Raw genomic sequence first — 22,387 nt, 5'->3', positions numbered from 1 at the left:
CTAAGAAACAACCTTCCAACACCACTCTCTGCTTCCTTCCATGGAGCCAATTTGCTATCCATTCAGCTCTCTCCTTGAATCCCATGAGATCTAACCTTCCAGAGCATCCTAGCATGCGGCACCTTGTCCAACGCCTTACTAAAGCCCATGCACAAAACATCTGCAGCTCTGCCCTCATCAAACCTTTTGCTCGTGTTTTTTTTAAAAACAATCAATTAAAGAGGTAATAACGGTGCATTTGGATAGCAGTAAAGTGATAAGTCCAAGTCAGCATGGATTTATGAAGGGAAATCATGCTTGATTAATCTTCTAGATTTTTTTGAGGATGTGACAAGTAAAATGGATGAAGGGGAGCCAGTGGATGTACTGTGTCTAGACTTTCAGAAAGCCTTTGATAAGGTCCCGCACGGGAGATTGGTGAGCAAAATTAGAGCACATGGTATTGGGGGTAGGGTGTTGACTTGGATAGAAAATTGGTTGGCAGACAGGAAGCAAAGAGTAGGGGTAAACGGGTCCTTTTCAGAATGGCAGGCAGTGGCGAGTGGACTGTTTACGGTGCAACTGTTTACCATATATATTAATGATTTGGAAGAGGGAATTAGAAGCAACACTGGCAAGTTTGCGGATAACACAAAGCTGGGTGGCAGTGTAAACTGTGAAGAGGATATTAGGAGGTTGCATTGTGCCCTGGACAGGTTGAGTGAGTGGGCAGATGCGTGGCAGGTGCAGTATAATATAGATAAATGTGAGGTTATCTACTTTGGCGGCAAAAACAAGGAGGCAGATCATTATCTCAATGGTGTTAGGTTAGGCTAAGGGGGAGGTGCAGCGAGACTTGGGTGTCCTTGTACACCAGTTACTGAAAGTTTGGCGTGCAGATACAGCGGGCAGTAAAGAAAGCTAATGGAATGTTGGCCTTCATAACAAGAGGATTTCAGTGTAGGAGTAAAGAGGTTCTTCTGAAGTTGTATAGGTCCCTGGTAAGACCACATCTGGAGTATTGTGTACAGTTTTGTTCTCCTCATTTGAGGAAGGACATCCTTGCAATGGAGGCAGTGTAGCGTAGGTTCACGAGATTGATCCCTGGGATGGCGGGACTGTCATATGAGGAAAAATGGAAAAGAGAAGGCTTGTATTCACTGGAATTTAGAAGGATGAGAGGGGATCTTATAGAAACATATAAAATTATAAAAGGACTGGACAAGCTAGATACAGGAAAATTGTTCCCAATGTTGGGCGAGTCCAGAACCAGGGGCAACAGTCTTCGAATAAAGGGGAGGCCATTTAAAACTGAGGTGAAAAAAAACGTTTTCACCCAGAGAGTTGTGAATTTGTGGAATTCTCTGCCATAGCGGGCAGTGGAAGCCAAATCACTGGATGGATTTAAGAGAGAGTTAGATAGTACTCTAGGAGCTAGTGGAATCAAGGGATATGGGGAGAAGGCAGGCACGGGTTATTGATTGGGGACGATCAGCCATGATCACAATGAATGGCGGTGCTGCCTCGAACGGCCGAATGGCCTCCTCCTGCATCTATTTTCTATGTTTCTATGTTTCTATGTTTCTATTTGTGAGACACGACCTCCCACGCACAATACCATGCTGACTGTCGCTAATCAGCCCTTGCCGATCCAAATGACCGTATATCCGATCATTCAGAATACTCTCCAGTAACTTACCAACTACAGATGCCAGGCTCACCGGCCTATTGTTCGCAGCATTTTTCCTGCAGCCCTTCTTGAAAAGAGGCACAACATTTGTCACCCTCCAATCTTCCGGCACCTCTCCTGTATTTAAGATCGGCTCGTAAATTTCAACCAGGGCTCCCGCAATTTCCTCTCGAGTTTCCCGCAATTTCCTCGGATATATCTGATCAGGTCCCGGTGATTTGTCTACCTTCAAACACGGCAGTACCTTCAGTACTTCCTCGACAGTAACCCTGACTGCTCTCAAGGCACTTCCAGTGACTGCTCCAATTTCCTCCGTCAATACACATTGATGATCTAGCCCATCACCTGTGGCTCCACACAGAGGTGACTGCTTTTGTTCCTGAGAGGTCCCACTCTCTCTCTAGTTACCCTTTTCCCCCTTATGTTTATATAAAATATTTTGGGATTGTCTTTTATGCTACCCGCCAGAGCTATCTCCTGGGCCCTTTTCGCCCTTCTGATCGCCTTTTCTAGTTTGCTCCTTGTTCCCGAAACTGCTCCAGGGATGCACTTGATCCCAGCTGCCTGTACCTGTCCCATGCATCCTTCTTGTTTTTAACTAACGTCTCAATTTCCCTCGTCAGCCAAGCTTCCTTACGGTTGTCTGCTTTGCCTTTCACTCTAACGGGGACTTACACATCCTGCGCTCTCTTCAGTAAAGTTTTAAAAACATCCCACATGGCCGATGTTCGGTTCCCCTCAAATAACCTGCTCCAGTCAACTTGAGCGAGACCTTCTCTCATCCTTTCAAAGTTGGCCTTACCCCAGTTGAGCATTTTTACACGTGGACCATCTCCGTTCCGATCCATAACTATCTTGTTGAAGAAAACGTTCCTGGCGACACTTAAGAAATTGAATCTTATCAAAGGCCTACGTATTAAGGCGTTCCCGGTGTGATTACATCAGATGGCGGGGCGAGCAGATGGCTGCTTAATCTTGAGCTCCCGATAGCAAGTTAAAACCATCCCCTCTTAATTCACTATTTGCCACATAAATCGCACTATTCTGTATTAGAATGAGTGGGGGAGCGACAACTAGAAGTCAAAAGAAAACTTGACGGATTAGAAAGAAATTCTAAAGGCGGCGGGCAGCACAAGGGTCGGAGGGGAAACGGAGGGAAAACATTGCCTTAAAATGCCACCAAAAGGGTCAAAAGCCGAAATTAAACCGGTACGAGGAGTATGTGTCGCTCACTCAGGTAACAGAACTTTTGCAACAGCAGAAGGACATGTTCTCGGCGCTACTTCAATAACAACAGAGCATCGAGTATAGAAGTTGGGATGTAATGTTGAAATTGTACAGGGCATTGGTGAGGCCGAATCTGGAGTATGGTGTGCAGTTCTGGTCGCCAAATTATAGGAAGGATGTCGACAAAATGGAGAGGGTACAGAGGAGATTTACTAGAATGTTGCCTGGGTTTCAGCACTTAGGCTACAGAGAGAGGTTGAACAGGTTGGGTCTTTATTCTTTGGAGCGTAGAAGGTTGAGGGGGGACTTGATAGAGGTTTTTAAAATTTTGAGAGTTGACGTGGGTAGGCTTTTCCCTTTGAGAGTGGGGAAGATTCCAACAAGGGGACATAGCTTCAGAATTGAGGGACAAAGGTTTAGGGGTAACATGAGGGGGAACTTCTTTACTCAGAGGGTTGTGGCTGTATGGAATGGGCTTCCGGTGGAAGTGGTGGAGGCTGGCTCGATTTTATTATTTAAGAGTAAATTGGATAGGTATATGGATAGGAGGGGATTGGAGGGTTATGGTCTGAGTGCAGGTAGATGAGACTAGGTCAGGGAGAATGGTCGGCGTGGACTGGTAGGGCCGGACAGGCCTGTTTCCATGCTGTAGTTATATGTTATATGTTATATGTTAACAGGAAAACTTCAAAGGTTTCGTCCAAATCATTGTGGATTCTACAAACACCAGACTGGATGCAATAACCTGGGACTTACAAGATATCAAAACGAGTCTGCAGTTCACACAAAAGGATATGGACGATTTGAAGGCCGACCACAACAAACTAGCTGAATGCTGCAACACAATGCAGTCGGACATTTTCAAAGTCTGTGACATTTTACTGACTATCACAGACAAGATGGAGTATCTGGAGGGGCAGACCAGACGCAACAACCTGGTATTCGACGGGATAGTGGAGTCACCGGGAGAAACCTGGACCGAGACGGAGGAGAAAGTCCAGAAAGTTCTGGCTGAGAAGCTCCAGCTCCAGCGAGAGGTGGAGGTTGAACGGGCGTACCGGGCAGGGAAACCCGGTGGCGACCGACCGAGGTCCATAATGGTGAAACTCCTAAGGTATAAGGACAGAGAAACCATACTACAACGCACCAAGTCTCTAAAGGGATCTAAAATATACATGAACGAGGACTTCACGGACGCTGTCAGACGAAGGAGGAAAGAACTGATGCCGGAGCTGAGAGCTGCCAGAGGGAGGGGGGATATCGCTTTTCTAGGCCATGACAAACTGATTATTCATCCACGTACCAGCACACCAAAACTACCATGAGACATCTAATCCACAACAGGTATGCTGAACCATAAAACTCGCATATGACTACAAACACAATTCACCCATATCCTGAAGCTAATCACATGCTAACACGGATTGCTGAACTGGATGATCTGGAGTTAACTACTCATCTATACACTAATCATAAGCCACAGGATATCGAAAATGACATTGATCCAGAAAACAATTTTTTCTTGAACATTAACAACGACTGTCACTATTATACTGATGAACAGTACAATAGCACATTCAAAACCGAAAACAATATTTCAATAATCCACTTCAACAGTAGAAGCCTGTATGCTAATTTCCATGACATCAAGCATTATTTAAATCAATTTACACAGCTCTTTAACATAATTGCAATATCAGAAACTTGGATCAACAGTGTAAGGGGCATGGATTTTGAACTTGAAGGATGTGAACTGATTTGTATGAACAGAAAAAACAAAAATGGTGGTGGTGTAGCTCTTTATGTAGACATGAATTATAATTATAAGGTGGTGGAAGAAATCTCAACTGTGGTAGATAATGTACTTGAATGTGTTACAATAGAAATATGTATGGGAAAGAAAAAAGATGTAATTGTAAGTTGTATATATAGAACATCAGGGTCTAATATAGACACATTTAAAGACTGGATGGAGGAACATTTTACAAAAACAAATCATAAAGTTATGTTTATCTGCGGCGACTTCAATATTGATTTGCTAAATCCAAATAATCATAAAATGACTGAGGAATTTATCAATACATTGTACAGTATTAGCCTATATCCCAAAATCACCAGACCCAGTTGGATTACTTCCCATTGTGCTACATTAATTGATAATATATTTACTAATGATATAGATAACAATACAGTAGGAGGATTATTAGTAAATGACATCAGTGACCACCTTCCAGTTTTTACAGTTTATAACAGCAACTACGGAAAAAATAAGCAGGACAATAAACAAGAATACCGAAGGGTTAGGACAGAAGAGTCAATGGTTGCACTTAAAAATGATTTACTTGCACAAAACTGGGAATTAATATATAAAGAAAATGATATTGATAAAGCTTATGACGAATTTTTAAGAATATTTAAAATACTATATGATAAAAATTGTCCAATGAAACAATATTGTAGAGAAATAAAGTATAAAGATAATCATTGGATGTCAAAAGGATTGCTAAATGCCTGCAAAAAGAAAAACACTATACAGAGAATACATTAAACATAGAACTATAGAAGCAGAAAATAAATATAAGAAATATAAAAACAAGTTAACTAATATCATGAGAAATTGTAAGAAAGAATATTATAATAAACTATTAGAAAACAATAAACACAACATTAAGGGTATATGGAATATATTAAACAGCATAATTAGAAATAACTCTAGACAGATTAATTGCCCGCAGTATTTTATAAAAAATGATAAGACTCTAAATAACATGGATAATTTTTTTGTAAGTGTTGGACCTAATTTAGCAGAAAAAACCCCAGATCCGGTGACATCTAATGATAGAAATTAATCCAAGTACAATGTTTCTTAAACCGGTAGAAGAAATGGAGATTGCAGATATTGTTAATAAATGCAAGAATAAAACCATCCACTGATTATAATGAGACAGATATGAAAATAGTAAAAAAGGTAATTGATGGGATTTCTAAACCACTAACACACATTTTTAACTTATCATTACAAACTGGTCAATTTCCCAATAATATGAAAATAGCTAAAGTTATTCCGCTGTATAAAACTGGAGATAAACACCACTTCACAAATTACAGACCTGTTTCTCTTCTCCCACAGTTCTCTAAAATTCTGGAAAAACTTTTCGTCAACAGATTAGACAATTTCATAGATAAGCACAATTTACTCGCTAATAGTCAATATGGATTCAGAAGTAACCGGTCAACATCACTATCTTTAACTGAACTCATTGAACAAATCACAAATTCTATAGATAAAAAGAAATATGCTGTTGGGGTATTCATTGATCTAAAAAAAGCATTCGATACAATAAATCATGAAATATTAATCAATAAATTGGAACTATATGGGATTAGGGGGTTGGCTTTAGAGTGGGTTAGAAGTTATTTAAAGAACAGGAAACAATTCGTGAAGATGGGAGAATATCAGTCTGGATGTTTGGACATTGTGTGTGGAGTCCCCCAGGGGTCAGTGTTGGGTCCTAAACTCTTCATCATCTACATCAATGATATATGTAAATTATCAAAAATATTGAAATTCATCCTATTTGCTGATGACACTAACATTCTTGGTTCTGGTGAAAATTTACAGCAACTTTTGGACAGTATCACCTCAGAATTTTGCAAAATTAAAAAATGGTTTGACATTAACAAATTATCACTAAACTTGAGCAAAACAAAAATTATGATATTTGGGAACAGTAAAATAAACAATCAAGCACAGGTACAGATAGAGGGTGTTAACATAGAAAGAGTAAATGAAACTAAATTCCTTGGGGTGATTATAGATGAAAAAAATTGCTGGAAATCTCACATTAAACATATCCACAGTAAAGTATCTAGAAGCATTTCCGTTCTGGCCAAAGCAAAACATTTCCTAGATAACAAATCACTTCGCATTCTGTTCTGTTCACTAGTTTCACCTTATTTAAGTTACTGTATAGAGGTGTGGGGAAGTACATATATAAGTTCACTACAACCACTATTCATACTGCAAAAAAGAGCCATTAGAATAATTCATAATGTCGGTTTTTGTGAACACACCAACTCCTTATTTATAAAGTCTAAAATAATCAAATTTTATGACATTGTGGAATATCAAACAGCTCAATTCATATACAAAGTGAGAAACAATTTGCTACCAAGTAACTTACAGGAAATGTTTTATGAAAGAGAGGGGGGATATAATTTAAGGGGAACATTAAATTTCAAGATTCGCAATACTCGAACAACAATGAAAAGATTTTCTATATCAATCAGTGGAGTAAAGCTATGGAACAGAATGAATGCGGAATTAAAACAATGTTCAAACATCATCCAGTTTAAAAACAAATATAAACATATGATTTTTTCTAGGTACAGTGAGGAGGGGGATTAACAGTCACCAGGGGTCTACATATAATAGCACATCATTATTTAAATAAGTATATCTATATGAACATATAAGGGTGTATGAGTATTTTTGTATTAATATCTGACTTATTATACGGGTGGGTGACTATATTTGTATTTATATTTTGTATGTAAATGGTCGGGTATATGTATATATATGATTGGCCTAATGTATGTATATATATCAGATGTAGTTAATATAGACATTATTGTGTAAATAGGTATATTCATATGAGTGTAGGGGTGAGTGAGTATATATGTAGTTATATATGTAGTTATTTTAGGTATTAGTTATTATAGACAATACTTGATAAATATTGATTAGGGAATGGGGGTGGGATTAAATAAGTTCACACTTCTTCCTACTCCTTTTCGCACATGTTAAGTAATGGATGAAATTCCTTGTATTTCTTTTTTTGTTTTTTATTTATTTTGTTTTTTAATTGATGTCTTTTAACATGTTCGAAATAAAATAAAATGAAATGAAATGAAATAAATCACTTACCAGGACGAATCCATTATTCAGATAAGTATCTGAGAACTCTCTTCATATTTTCCCCTGTAAATCTGGCGGACTCTCGAGTTATTTGTAACTCATCAATCCCATCAAAATGATTATTAGATTCCAACCATATAGCCTCGTTTGACGGTTCCCACACGACGGGACGTTTAAAATAAAGGGAGATTATCGATTTTAGTGGAAAGTTTTTATTTTAGGGCAGAAAATGAAGTTTCCCACGTAAATCGGACCGATATATTATTGCTACAGGGCAATGCAGGTGAATGAATTAAAATTAAAAGGAAAGTCTAAAAACGATCAGAGATATATGACGAGCTATTCCGTCGTTTAAATGGGCCTCGTGCCAAATTGATAATTCCTGTATTCTAACGTGAGCGGCATCGCAGAAATTTCCGAGATTATTATGGAATTATTGAAATCATGAAGCAAGACGGCCACAGAAACCTGTCATTTTATAACATCATCTGTTCAAGCCCTAAATCCTCCTGACAGACGGGGCACCGGCAATCTATCCCTACAGAAGATGACTCGTTCCACATTTCATCTGCGAAATTAAGCCGACTTGATCTCTCCTTCGACAAACACATCAAACACAACACAAAGACAGCCTTCTTCCACCTCAAAAACTTGCCCGTCTCCGTCCATCCCTCTCCTCCACAGCTGCAGAAACCCTCATCCACGCCTTCATCATCTCCCGTCTGGACTACTGCAACAGCCTCCTCTATGGCGCACCCTCAAAAATCATCAGTAAACTTCAATACATTCAAAACTCCGCTGCCCGTCTACTCACCCACACCCCGATCCGTGACCATATCACCCCCGTCCTTTACAAACTCCACTGGCTCCCCATCCCCCAGAGAATCCAGTACAAAATCCTCCTCATAACCTACAAAGCCCTCCATAACCTGGCCCCATCCTACCTGACCGACCTCCTCCACAGGCACACTCCCACCTGCACCCTCCGCTCTGCCGCTGCCAATCTCCTATCCCCCCACATCCGGACCAAACTCAGATCCTGGGGGGACAGGGCTTTCTCCATCGCTGCTCCCACCCTATGGAACTCACTACCCCAAACCGTTAGAGACTCCTCCACACTCACCACATTCAAAACATCGCTGAAGTCTCACCTGTTCAGTACTGCCTTCAACCGCTGAAGGTCACCTCACCTTCTGTCTCCTTTCTCTGTTCGTTTACTTATTTACTTATTTATCTATTTATTCATTTCCCTATGTTCTCTAAATCTCTGTAAAGCGTCTTTGAGTATATGAAAAGCGCTATATAAATAAAATGCATTATTATTATTATTATTAAACCCGTTTGATATCCACAGTGCGAATTCCTCATTTCAAAATTTATCACGCATGAATTCAAATTGCTTGTAATATCCTTGGAAGAGTTAAATATATTGCATTGTTGCCCAATGAGTAAAAATAGTTTATCTTAATTGTTTGTTCAGTGACTGTTGCTGATGTGGCTGTGGAAGACGCTAATTACCGCAATGGAAATTCCTGATGGTATATAAAATGTTCCCGCAACAGAAAATATAGGGAGTTCTAAGGTTTTCTACAACTGATCGCTCCTTCAGCCAGAAAATGAGTTATCCAGCAATTTACACCATAGTCAGAATTTACTACCCTGTTATTGCAGCAGCAGGTGTTCCTGGTAAGGTGCTGGATCTTGGTGCTATTTGTGTTCCTCCGCCTTTATATTACGCTCTCTGCAACCTAGAATAGCCCTACCTCGCTATCCATGTTTTCAGTTCATTGCATGGAAGTGGAAACTGCAAAAGGAAACATGTTTCTGAGGATTTTAAAGTAATTTATGTTACTTGCATATTTTAGTTGTTTATGTGCGTTTGAATAAGGTTTTCAATACATTCAGATATTTATATGTATTACGGAATTGGCATATAATACAAAATTGATGTGTGCTTTTATAAATGAAAGATGCTCTATTCGGGAAATATTTACATCAACTAACCAATAGAACAGGTCGTTTGATTTCGCCCTAATAATATCTCCTGCGAAGGCTCACAGGCGGTTCCAAGTCGCGGCTGAATGAATTCTGGGCCCTGATATCTGTCTCTGGCGTCAAGCAGTCCCAACGCCATCAAATCGTGGAATTGTACTGAAAGGGTAATGCTGTGCACTTCTTCACAAAGGGAAAATGTTTAAAGATTGATAAATGGAGGGCGAATGTCTAGCCAACTTACTGGTGCAGATTCTGAGGCACAGATGGGAAATCAGTACTAATCACGCAGACGTCAACATGATTTTAAAATCATAATTATAGAGTTACACGACACAGAAAAAGGCCCTTCGGCCGAAATTGCCCATGCCGACTATAATGCCCCATTTACACTAGTACCATCTGCCAGCGCTTCGCCCATATCCCTTTAAACCTTTCCTATCCGTATTTTTCCGGAAGGGAAATCATAACTCAAACACTCAATTGCATTTTTGAGGAGATAACCAAGGAAATGGATGAAGCTTGGGGTGTAGATGTTACCAATATGCATACGGGTAAGACTTTTGAAAAGCTCCCACATGGCAGGCTGATCCAGAATGCTAAAACATAAGGGATCTGACGCTTTTTGGTAAACTGGAGGCAAAATTGATTTGATGGGTAGAAGGCATGGGACCGGTTTCGGATTAGGTTTATTGTTGTCTCATGTAACGATGTACAGTGAAACCCATTGTTTCTCATACTATCCAAACATATCAGATAATTCTATTACATATCACATACTACTTTTACAACATGCTAGTGGAATCAAGGGATATGATGAGAAGACAGGCACAGGTTACTGATTGTGCATGATCAGCCAACGAATGACGGTGCTGGCTCGAAGGGCCAAATGGCCTCCTCCTGCAACTATTTTCTATGTTTCAATGTTCCCAACTATTACAATCCACTGACTCCCATAGCTATATAAACTACACTTCTTCCCGCACTGCTTCATGTAAAGACTCTATCACCTACTCCCAATTCCCCCTTTCCGCAGAGACCATTCCCTCCGCAACTCCCTGATCAATTCGTCCCATCCCACCCAAGACACACCTTCCCCAGGTACTTTCCCCTGCAACCGCAAGAGACGCAACACCTGTCCATTACCCTTCCCACTCGACTCCATCCAAGGATTCCGACAGGTTTTTTTTCAGGTGAGGCAGAGGTTCACTTGCACCTCGTCCGACCTCAACTATTGTATCCGCTGTTCCAGGTGTCAACTCCTCTACATCGGCGAGACCAATCGCATGTTCGCCGATCGTTTCGCTGAACACCTCCGCTCAGTCTACCTTAACTTACCTGATCTCGCGGTTGCTCAACACTTTAACTCACCCTCCCATTCCCAATCTGACCTTTTTGTCCTGGGCGTCCTCCATTGTTAGGGTGAGGCCCAGCGCAAACTGGAGCAACAGCACCGCATATTTCGCTTGGGTAGCTTACACCCCAGCGGCATGAACATTGACTTCCCTAAATTCAAATAGTCCTTGCTTTCTCTCTCTCTCCATCCTCTCCCGTTCCCAGTTCTCCCACCAGTCTTACTGTCTCCAACTACATTCTATTTCTGTCCCGCCCACTCCCCTGACGTCAATCTGAAGAAGGGTCTCAACCCGAAACGTCACCCATTCCTTCTCTCTATTTCTGTCCCGCTGAGTTGCTCCAGCATTTCTTGTCTGCCTTCATATCAGATAATACCGTACATACATAAAATCATGTCAAATTCAAGTACGATAGCTGGAGCACAGGAAAATATATCGTTTGCACGACATGGTTCTCAGCATTGTTGCGCATCAGTTCACCAGTCAAACCCCCAATCTCCACAATTGGTTGGAGGTGAATAAGAAAATATCCTAGCTTATGGAAGGGCCAGTCAGACGTCTGATAACAGGAGACGAAGCTGTTCCGGAGGCTGCCGTTACCCGTTTGAAAAATCTCTGTACCATTTGTCCGATGGGAGCAGGGAGAAAGAAGTTGGTGTAAACGGCGTGAAAAAAATATTTGATTATGTCGGTTACTGTTCTGCGGAGGGGTTGAGTATAGATGGTGTGAATGGTAGAAAGTCTGCTCGATGTGAAGGACTGGTCTACTTCCACAGCTCCTTGCAGTTTCTTGCGGTCTGGGAACAGCTGTATGTTCAAAGTATGTTCTGATGAAACCCAATAGTATGTGTTCTGTGGTGCATCTGTAGTAGTTTGCAAAAGTCACCAAAGACGTACCGAATTTTCTCATGATGCTAAGGAAATAGTGATGTTGGATTATGCCTTCTGGACTGTCACATCGATGTGGTTGATCCTTACCAGATCATTGGTATTATCAACTCCAAAATGATTGATTCTTGATTAGTAATGGTATCAGGGACAAGTAATGGTATCAGGGAGGTTATGGGGAGAAGGCAGGAGAACGGGGTTGAAAGGGAAAGATAGAACAACCATGGCGGAGTAGACTCAGTGTGTCGAATGGCATGATTCTGCTCCTATGAACATATTCGACGGATAGAGTAAAGGGCAAGGGCATTGGGAGCATTGATATACAGAGGGACATTGGTTAGCAAGCCAATGAATGCCAAAAAGCCTCGACACAGAAGGATATGTTGGTTAGAATAAATATTTGCTGTGTTGGCCTTCATTGGTATTCTGGCTGGCCAGGTCACATGACAAATTGTGAAAGTAACACGCTATTTTCAATTTATTTCAGTTAATTTAACGGCGATTGTGATCATGTGCCGCGCCAAATGTGGTCTCTCGAAATGCATTACCCGCTATCTGGTGGCCATGGCAGCGGCAGATCTGTCTTTGCTGTTATACTGGAGAAGATCAATTATATCTATTTATTTGCAAATTTCTTGCTTGTACCACCCGTATGTTCTGTGACACTTGTACTGGGGTTGGCCGCCATGGATTGTTCTGTTTGGTACACGGTTGCATTCACGTTTGATCGCTTCATCGCCATCTGCTGTCAAAAGCTGCGGAATCGATATTGCACCGAGAGAACATCAAGCGTGGTCATAGGGACAGTGGGTGTCCTGAGCTGTGCTCAGTCCTTTCCATTTTACTTTATAGTGGATCAACGCCGTTGCGTTCCAATAGCTGAATACTTCACCTCCTCCGTGTGGCGAGCCTACGAGTCATTTGATGGTATTATGACGCCACTCGTGCCAATCTTTTTCATTCTTCTGTTCAATGCTTTAACCGTCAGGTATATTATTGCAGCGAATAGAGTCCGCCGGGGACTCCGGAACAGCAGTGAGAATGAGAAGGATCCAGAGGTGGAGAACCGCAGAAAGTCAATGATTTTGTTGTTCGCTATATCAGCCAATTTCATATTATTGTGCATGCCCTATGTCGTACATTCTATGAAATGGCAAGCGGAAAACTATACATACACGGACAAATATTTCAGCACGCCGATATATATTCTGCAACAATTCGGGTTTATTTTCCAGTTACTCAGTTCCTGCACCAACACATGTATCTATGCACTGACACTGAGGAAATTCAGGGAGGAGCTGAAGAATGGTGTGAGCTATCTAGTTACATTAAATGGTCTGCTGTGTAAACACTGTAAATCCGATTAACCGTCTGATGAGTTTTGAAATAAATATTCAATAGAGGCTTTCTCTTACGTCTTTTCTCAATCTCACCATATTATGTAGTATGTGTAATATCGAATATGATTTCGCAGGTTCGGCACAAGCGTTGTAATTATTACAACTACACAGAGTGATTGCTGACCATCAAATTAATGTTTCCTGTGGAAGGCAAAGAAAGCTTACCCAGAAGGTCATCTATACTTTGGCGAAATGGTTGAATTATGCCTTTTCAGTAAAGAAACACAAATAAAGTTTACTGAAACCAAGATAAGAGAAAAGCAAATACTGTTCTCCTATAATCTCCTCCTGCATATATATGAATGGAAATCACGGATGTCTTCTTTACGGAGAGAGATAAAAAATGCTGGAGTAAAAAAGCAGGTCAGGCAGCATCTCTGGAGAAAAATAATTGGTGATGTTTCGGGTCGAGATCCTTCTTCAAACAGAGTTAGGACAGAAGGAAACTAGAACTATCATACCCATAACTCTAGTTTCCCTCTTACCTCAGACAGATCCTCAGTCTGAAGAAGGGTCTCAACCCGAAACGAAACGTATTCCTTTTGTCTACAGATGCTGCCTGACCCGTTGAGTTACTCCAGCAATTTGTGTCTATCTTAGGTGTAAACCAGCATCTGCACTTCCTTCTTGCATATGCTGTCGTAAAGTTATACACCAGAAACAGATTATATAGTTGTTTTTTTGAGGTGTGTGTTTGTGTGCGTACGGGTGTGTGTTTGCGTGTGCGTGTGTATGCTAGACGGGGGTGGGGGGATATCTATACGTCCTCCGATCTGGTTCATTTATCAATCACATCGTAAGCAGAGAAGAAAAGTAGTATTGGCTGAAGGATCCACAGGACTTCTTTCAATTTGTGGTTTTCAGTCATAATCACGTCACGAATTTGTTCCGCAGTTTATGTAAATTCGCTTTAGGAACTCAGACAATAGACAATAGGTGCAGGAGTAGGCCATTCGGCCCTTCAATGTGGACCACCATTCAATGTGATCATGGCTGATCATTCTCAATCAGTACCCCGTTCCTGCCTTCTCCCCATACCCCCTGACTCCGCTATCCTTAAGAGCTCTATTTAGCTCTCTCTTGAAAGCATTCAGAGAATTGGCCTCCACTGCCTTCTGAGGCAGAGAATTCCACAGATTTACAACTCTCCGACTGAAAAAGTTTTTCCTCATCTCCGTTCTAAATGGCCTAGCCCTTATTCTTAAACTGTGGCCCCTGGTTCTGGGCTCCCCCAACATTGGGACAAATGTTTCCTGCCTCTCACGTGTCCAACCCCATAATAATCTTATATGTTTCAACAAGATCCCCTCTCATCCTTCTAAATTCCAGTGTATACAAGCCTAGTCGCTCCAGTCTTTCAACATATGACAGTCCCGCCATTCCGGGAATTAACCTAGTAAACCTAAGCTGCACGCCCTCAATAGCAAGAATATCCTTCCTCAAATTTGGAGACCAAAACTGCACACTGTACTCCAGGTACGGACTCACTAGGGCCCTGTACAAGGGCAGAAAGCCCTCTTTGCTCCTATACTCAACTCCTCTTGTTATGAAGGCCAACATTCCATGGCTTTCTTCGCTGCCTGCTGTACCTGCATGCTTCCTTTCAGTGACTGATGCACTAGGACACCCAGACCTCGTTGTACCTCCCCTTTTCCTAATTTGACACCATTCAGATAATAATCTGCTTTCCTATTCTCACCACCAAAGTGGATAACCTCACACTTACCCACATTAAACTGCTTCTGCCATGCATCCGCCCACTCACACAACCTGTCCAAGTCACACTGCAACCTCATAACATCTTCCTCACAGTTCATACTGCCACCCAGCTTTGTGTCATCTGCAAATTTGCTAATGTTACTTTTAATCCCTTCATCCAAGTCACTAATGTATATTTTAAATAGCTGCGGTCTCAGCACCGAGCCTTGCGGTATCCCACTAGTCACTGCCTGCCATTCTGAAAGGGCCCCATTTATCCCCACTCTTTGCTTTCTGTCTGCCAACCAATTTTCTATTCATGTCAGTACCCTACCCCCAATACCATGTGCTCTAATTTTGCCCACTAATCTCCTTGTCGAAGGCTTTCTGAAAGGCAATGTACACTACATCCACCGTCTCTCCCCTGTCCATTTTCCTAGTTACATCCTCAAAAAAGTTCAGAAGATTAGTCAAGCATGATTTCCCCTTCGTAAATCTATGTTGACTCGGAACGATCCTGTTACTGCCATCCAAATGCTCCGCAATTTCTTCTTTTATAATTGACTCCAGCATCTTCCTCTAAGCTCTTGTGTTAAACATATTATGAAATATCCATCTCCCTTATAATTTACAGCATTTTCAACATCAAATTTCCCCTCTTGATGTCTGGCCACGTCCAAGTGAGCAATACCATAAAATGTCATCTATTATACCTTCTGGAACTAATAGAAACATAGAAAATAGGTGCAGGAGGAGGCCATTCGGCCCTTCGAGCCAGCACCACCATTCATTGTGATCATGGCTGATCATCCACAATCAGTAACCTGTGCCCAATTTCTCCCCATATCCCTTGATGCCTGTTTTTCCTTCTTCATACCTGCTTGGCCAATAGTAGGGTTTTCAACATTATATTGTTTTCTATTAAAATAAGATTAGAAAATCAAAACAATTCCAATCAATATATATGTGCATAACAATACCAGTGATAAAATCCTAATCCATGAGAAAACATAAACGTCCTGTTCCCAGCTGCAATCTCCTTCTGAACAAATCTAATTTATCTGCCATACTTTCAAATAATCTTAGAACTCTCGGACCATTCATGAATCGCTATCTCACCCCACAAATGCAGTACCTTCCTATCAACATGGACGTGTGGTATTGGCAGAGAAATGGTTGCAATAGATCACCTTAATATGTCATCTGAGTTACTTCGGAGCACGACAAAATTTATTTTCATCAAATGCTCACATGCTTTGAAAGCATGTGAGCATTTGATAAAATTAAATTTTGATACAATCGTGATCTGTCTCGTAAGACCATGAATCATTGCATTGCGACTAAGTAGAGCACACTTCCAGATATTGATTCAAACCATTTAAAACAGAAAGTGACTTAATATTTACCTGTGATATAGCATTATTCATAGAGAGATAATTTTTACATTATTTGAAATATTTCTGATTTTTATGATCTGTAAATCCACAACTAGACCCTATCGCACGTATTCTCTCTTCTGGGCAGTCCCAGTGATTACTACCTTGATGACATCAATCGAAACTGATGGGCCTCGTTTCTTAATTCATTATTATTACAGAATAGCCAGGAGCATTGTGAAAAGTACTGTTATCCAAGCTTCTGGTTTATATTGTCCAGGACATCGCACACGACACATGTCTTATTTTCAGCTGGTATGGAACATGGAGAACATCTCTAAAATGTATGTTCTTTGAGCGTCCCGGCATGCCCGATCCACTTCACTAGGTATAGTTAACAATTGTAGGTAGCAGTTGGGTTGCATATCCTGACTCCACTACTTCATTTGTTAAGTCGGTATTAAATTAGGGACTTGGTGTGAGACTAACAGTAGGATGCCAGCCTGTAACTGGGACATTAGGCAGTTGCAATAAACATCACGCACCTGTTCCCTCTGCTCTTCCTGAGATATATAGTTTCTCGTTGTACCCCTGGGTACAATGACAATAAAGATATATTGTATTGTATTGTATTGTAGACTATTATTGTTATTTTTGCACGATTATTGTTTGTTTGTTTTTTATGTGTACTATGCGTGTGTGTGTTTGTGTATATATATATACACGTACTGAATTTGTTTTCTCATGTATTATATTGTTTGCTGTGTACTATGTTCCTGATCGTTGTGCCAAATGTAGAAGAGAATTTTGTGATTCACTTGTATCCTGAATCTGACTTTTACATTGGCCCTCTTAAATAAGGCTCAGATAGAGACAGTCATAAAGGAAATCTCCCAGTGCTGTGGTAAATTTCTTCAGCATATTGGTTTAATGAAGGCCCTATCAGTACCGACAGGGAAATAATCTGAGATAACACATAAGTGATTCAAAGATTCGCAGCACTTAGTGCATTTTTATATTCACACATTTCAAATTGTTCAACATTGATCAATGTCTCTGCAGCCTTTCATCTTTGTGTTTCCCAGAATATTTCACCAGTTGTTCCCTTTTATTGAGAAAAGCACTCTCGCACGTGTCAAAAAATGGGCGCAATAAAACAGTATTGCCCAATCAGTTTTCTTCCTCTCGGCTTGGTTTACAACGCCCAGGGTTTATGCCATGGAATCTAAGCATCTGACAAATGTATTTACCCTCAGAACATCCATAATTTCCCTTCACGATGCCGGCCAATGCTTCCCCAAAATAAAAGGAGGTGGGGAGGTGAATATCAAATTTAAAGTGTTACATATGAATGCGCGAAGTATAAAAAATAAAGTGGATGAGCTTGAGGCTCAGTTAGAAATTGGTGAGTATGATATTGCGGAAATTACCGAGACATGGCTGCAAGAGGATCAGAGCTGAGAACTGAATATTCAGGGGTACATGTCCTATCGAAAAGACAGACAGGTGGGCAGAGGGGGTGGGGTGGGTCTTTTTTTAAGGAATGAAATTCAGTCCCTTGCGAGGGGTGACACAGAGTCAGTAGATGTAAAGTCATTGTGGAAAGAAGTGAGAAAATGTAAGGGGAAAAATACTCTAATGGGAGTTATCTACAGGCCCCCAAACAGTAGCCTGGAGATAGGGTGCAAGTTACATCAGGAGTTAAAATTAGCATGTAACAAACGTAATGATACGGTGGTCATGGGAGCAGGCAATGTTGGATTTAGTATTATGTAATGAACCGGATTTGATAAGGGAACTCAAGGTAAAGGAACCATTAGGAGGGAGTGACCATAATATAAAAAGTTTTAATCTGCAATTTGAGAGGGGGAGTAGGGGTGGGGGGAGGGGATGGAGTGGGTGAGTGGGGGGCAGGAGGGGGAGATAAGGGGATTGAGGGTTCTACACCAATACAGGAGAGGCTTTGGATCCACGTCTCGCTCTGGCTGCAGCAACGGGGCTGAGGTGAGTGGCATCATCTCCCCTTCCCTGTCCCCCCTCTATGAGGAATGGGCCCAACGGTTCCACTTGGTCTAGTATCGAGCCATCGGAACACAGCTACCAGACTTGGAGGGCATCTACAACACACGATGCCTCAGAAAAGCCACCAGCATCCACAAAGACTCTTCACACCCCTGCAACAGTCTGTTTGAACTCCTTCCATAGGGCAGACGATACAAGGCCTTCTACGCCCGCACCTCCAGACTCAGGAACAGCTTCATCCCCAAGGCCATAGTTGCTATGAACCGGTCCTGCTGAGCCGGATGGTCACAACGCATAGATCAACTTGCACCCTGTCAAAAACTGTTACATTTGTTTCGTTGGGTTGCCGATGTCTAAATTACTTAAATTATTGCATCGTATGGGAGGCGCATTCCCAATCTCGTTGTACCCCTGGGTACAATGACAATAAATATATATTGTATTGTATTGTATTGTATTGTATTGTATTATAAAGGGGCCTTATTATTATTAAATACGGAACAAGGTGACGTCACCGCCCGCGCCCCACGTGTACTCGCACAGCCAGCAGCCACGTGCTCCCGCTCCACCAATGATGGCGGCTCCCCGAACACACCCGCCCCCCACTCCCCGAACACACTCGCCCCCCACTCCCCGAACACACTCGCCCCCCCCAATCCCCGAACACACTCGCCCCCCCCGAACACACTCGCCCCCCACTCCCCGAACACACTCGCCCCCCCCACTCCCCGAACACACTCGCCCCCCACTCCCCGAACACACTCGCCCCCCAAACACACTCGCCCCCCACTCCCCGAACACACTCGCCCCCCAAACACACTCGTCCCCCCACTCCCCGAACACACTCGCCCCCCAAACACACTCGCCCCCCACTCCCCGAACTCACTTGCCCCCCACTCCCCGAACACACTCGCCCCCTCCAAAAACACTCGCCCCCCCACTCCCCGAACACACTCGCCCCCCCTCACTCTCCAAACACACTCGCCCCCCACTCTCCGAACACACTCGCCCCCCCCAAACACACTCGCCCCCCCCACTCCCCGAACACACTCGCCCCCCACTCTCCGAACACACTCGCCCCCCCAAACACACTCGCCCCCCCCACTCCCCGAACACACTCGCCCCCCACTCTCTGAACACACCCGCCCCCCACTCTCCGAACACACTCGCCCCCCACTCTCCGAACACTCCACCTGTCCTGCCGCCTTCAAGGACTTGTGTACCTGTACTCCAAGGTCCCTCTGTACCCCTGTCTTCCTTAGGGTCCTTCCATTCATGGTGTACTCCTTCTCCAAGTTATTCCTGCCAAAGTGCATCACCTCGCACTTGTCAGGATTAAATTCCATCTGCCACTGCTCCGCCCATCTGACCATCTCATCTATATCTTCCTGCAGCTTGCAGATCCCTTCCTCACTATTCACCACCCCCCCCCCCTAACTTTGTGTCATCTACAAACTTGCTGATCATGCCCTGTACGTTGACATCCAGATCATTAATGTAGATTACAAACAGTAAGGGACCCAACACCGATCGCTGCGGCACCCCACTGGACACCGGCCTCCAGTCACAGAAGCACCCTTCTACCATCACCCTCTGCCTTCTGTCACTAAGCCAGTTTTTTTAATCCATTTTGCCAAGGTGCCCTGGATCCCATGGGCTCTTACCTTCTTGACTAGTCTCCTGTGTGGGACTTTGTCAAAAGCCTTACTGAAATCCATGTTTACCACATCCACTGCACTACCCCCATCTACCTCCTCGGTCACCCCTTCAAAAAATTCAATCAAGTTAGTCAGACACAACCTTCCATTAACAAAGCCATGTTGACTATCCTTAATTAACCCTCGATCCTCCAAGTGAAGACTGATTCTGTCCCTCAGAATCTATTCTAGCAGCTTCCCCACCACCGATGTCAGACTCACCGGCCTGTAGTTCCCAGGTTTATCCCTACTGCCCTTTTTAAATAATGGCACCACATTAGCTATCCTCCAGTCCTCCGGTACATCCCCTGTTGCAAGAGAGACTCTGAAAATTTGTGCCAGAGCCCCCGCAATCTCCTCCCTTGCCTCTCTCAGCATCCTGGGATACATCTCGTCAGGGCCCGGAGACTTATCCACTTTTAAGCCTGCCAGAGCCTCCAGCACTGACTCCCTGTCAATAGCAATATGCTCAAGAACATCACAACACTCCTGCTCCATTTCTAAGTCCGTATCGCCCTCCTCCCTCGTAAAACCAGTTGCAAAAAAATCATTTAAAACATCTCCTACATCCTCTGGCTCCACACACAGCTTTCCACTATGGTCCCTGATGGGCCCCACTCTTTCCCTCATTATCCTCTTACCCTTGATATACTTATAGAACACTTTGGGATTTTCTTTTATTTTGCCCGCTAGTGCTATCTCATGGCCCCTTTTTGCTCTCCTAATTTCTTTTTTAAGAACCGCCCTACACCTTCTGTATTCCTCTAATGATGTCTGTGCCTTAAGTTCTTTATGCCTTCCAAAAGCCCCCCTTTTTTTTCAAATCAATCCTAGTATATCGTTCGACATCCAAGGTTCTTTGGACTTGTTTGTCCCACCCTTAAACTTTAGGGGAACATGCTTCCACTGTACCTTTTCAATTATTCCTTTGAATGACTCCCACTGTTCTGATGCGGTCCTCCCCATGAGAAGATGATCCCAGTCCACCAGGGTCAACTTCTGCCTTATCAGATTAAAATCGGCCTTGCCCCAATTTAGAAAATTTCCCTCTGGTCCCTCTTTATCCTTTTCCATTACCACCTTAAATATCACTGAATTGTGATCACTGTCACCAAAGTGCTCTGCCACTGACACTTCAGCCACCTGTCCGGCCTCATTTCCCAAGATTAAGTCCAATACCGCCCCCTCCCTTGTTGGACTTTCAACATATTGGCTCAAAAAGCCCTCCTGGATGACCCTTAGGAACTCTGCACCCTCAGGGCCCTTGACACTTTGGCTATCCCAATCAATATTCGGGAAGTTGAAATCCCCTACTATTACTACCCTGTTGTTTTCACCCCCCCCCGAGATTTGCCTACAAAATGTTCTTCTATTTCCCTCTGACTGTTTGGGGGTCTGTAGTATACACCCAGTAAGGTGCATGCCCCTTTTCTATTTCTCAATTCCACCCAAATAGCCTCATTTGAGGAACCCGCTAATATGTCATCCCTTCTTACAGCAGAATAGATTCTTTGATTAATACTGCAACACCCCCTCCCCTTTTTCCCTGCTCTCTGTCTCTCCTGAAGATTCTATATCCTGGAATATTGAGCTGCCTGTCCTGCCCTTCCTTCAACCATTAAAATAAATGCCGTTCAGACTTTCCCTACCCCATTGTGCTGGGGCATTCTTGTTCTGCCTCCCAATCTGACCAATTTTTTCCTCTATATTTTCCTTCTCCTCACCCCCTATACTAGCTCCATGCTGTATCCCAACCACCTGCCAAATTAGTTTAAACCCTCCCCAACAGTGCTAGCAAACCTCCCCGCCAGGATATTGGTCCCCCTCTGGTTAAGGTGGAGACCGTCCGGCATATACAGTTCCCACCTATCCCAGAAACAGGCCCAATTATCCAGAAAAACGAATCCCTCCCCCCTGCTCCAACTCCTGTGCTACGCATTAAGCTGCTCTATCCTCCTATTTCTATACTCATTAGCTCGTGGCACAGGGAGTAATCCAGAGATTACAACCTTAGACGTCCTGCACTTCAATCCTCTACCTAGCTCCCTAAATTCTTGTTTCAGGACCTCATCTCACTTCTGAAGTTTCTTCTCACTTCAGTTTTAAATGGCCTCCCCTTTATTCTTAGACAGTGATCCCTGGTTC

Source organism: Rhinoraja longicauda, chromosome 41 (genome assembly GCF_053455715.1).
Source record: "Rhinoraja longicauda isolate Sanriku21f chromosome 41, sRhiLon1.1, whole genome shotgun sequence".
In the NCBI taxonomy this organism is placed as follows: Eukaryota; Metazoa; Chordata; class Chondrichthyes; order Rajiformes; family Arhynchobatidae; genus Rhinoraja; species Rhinoraja longicauda.
Note: the sequence above shows the minus strand (reverse complement) of the source record.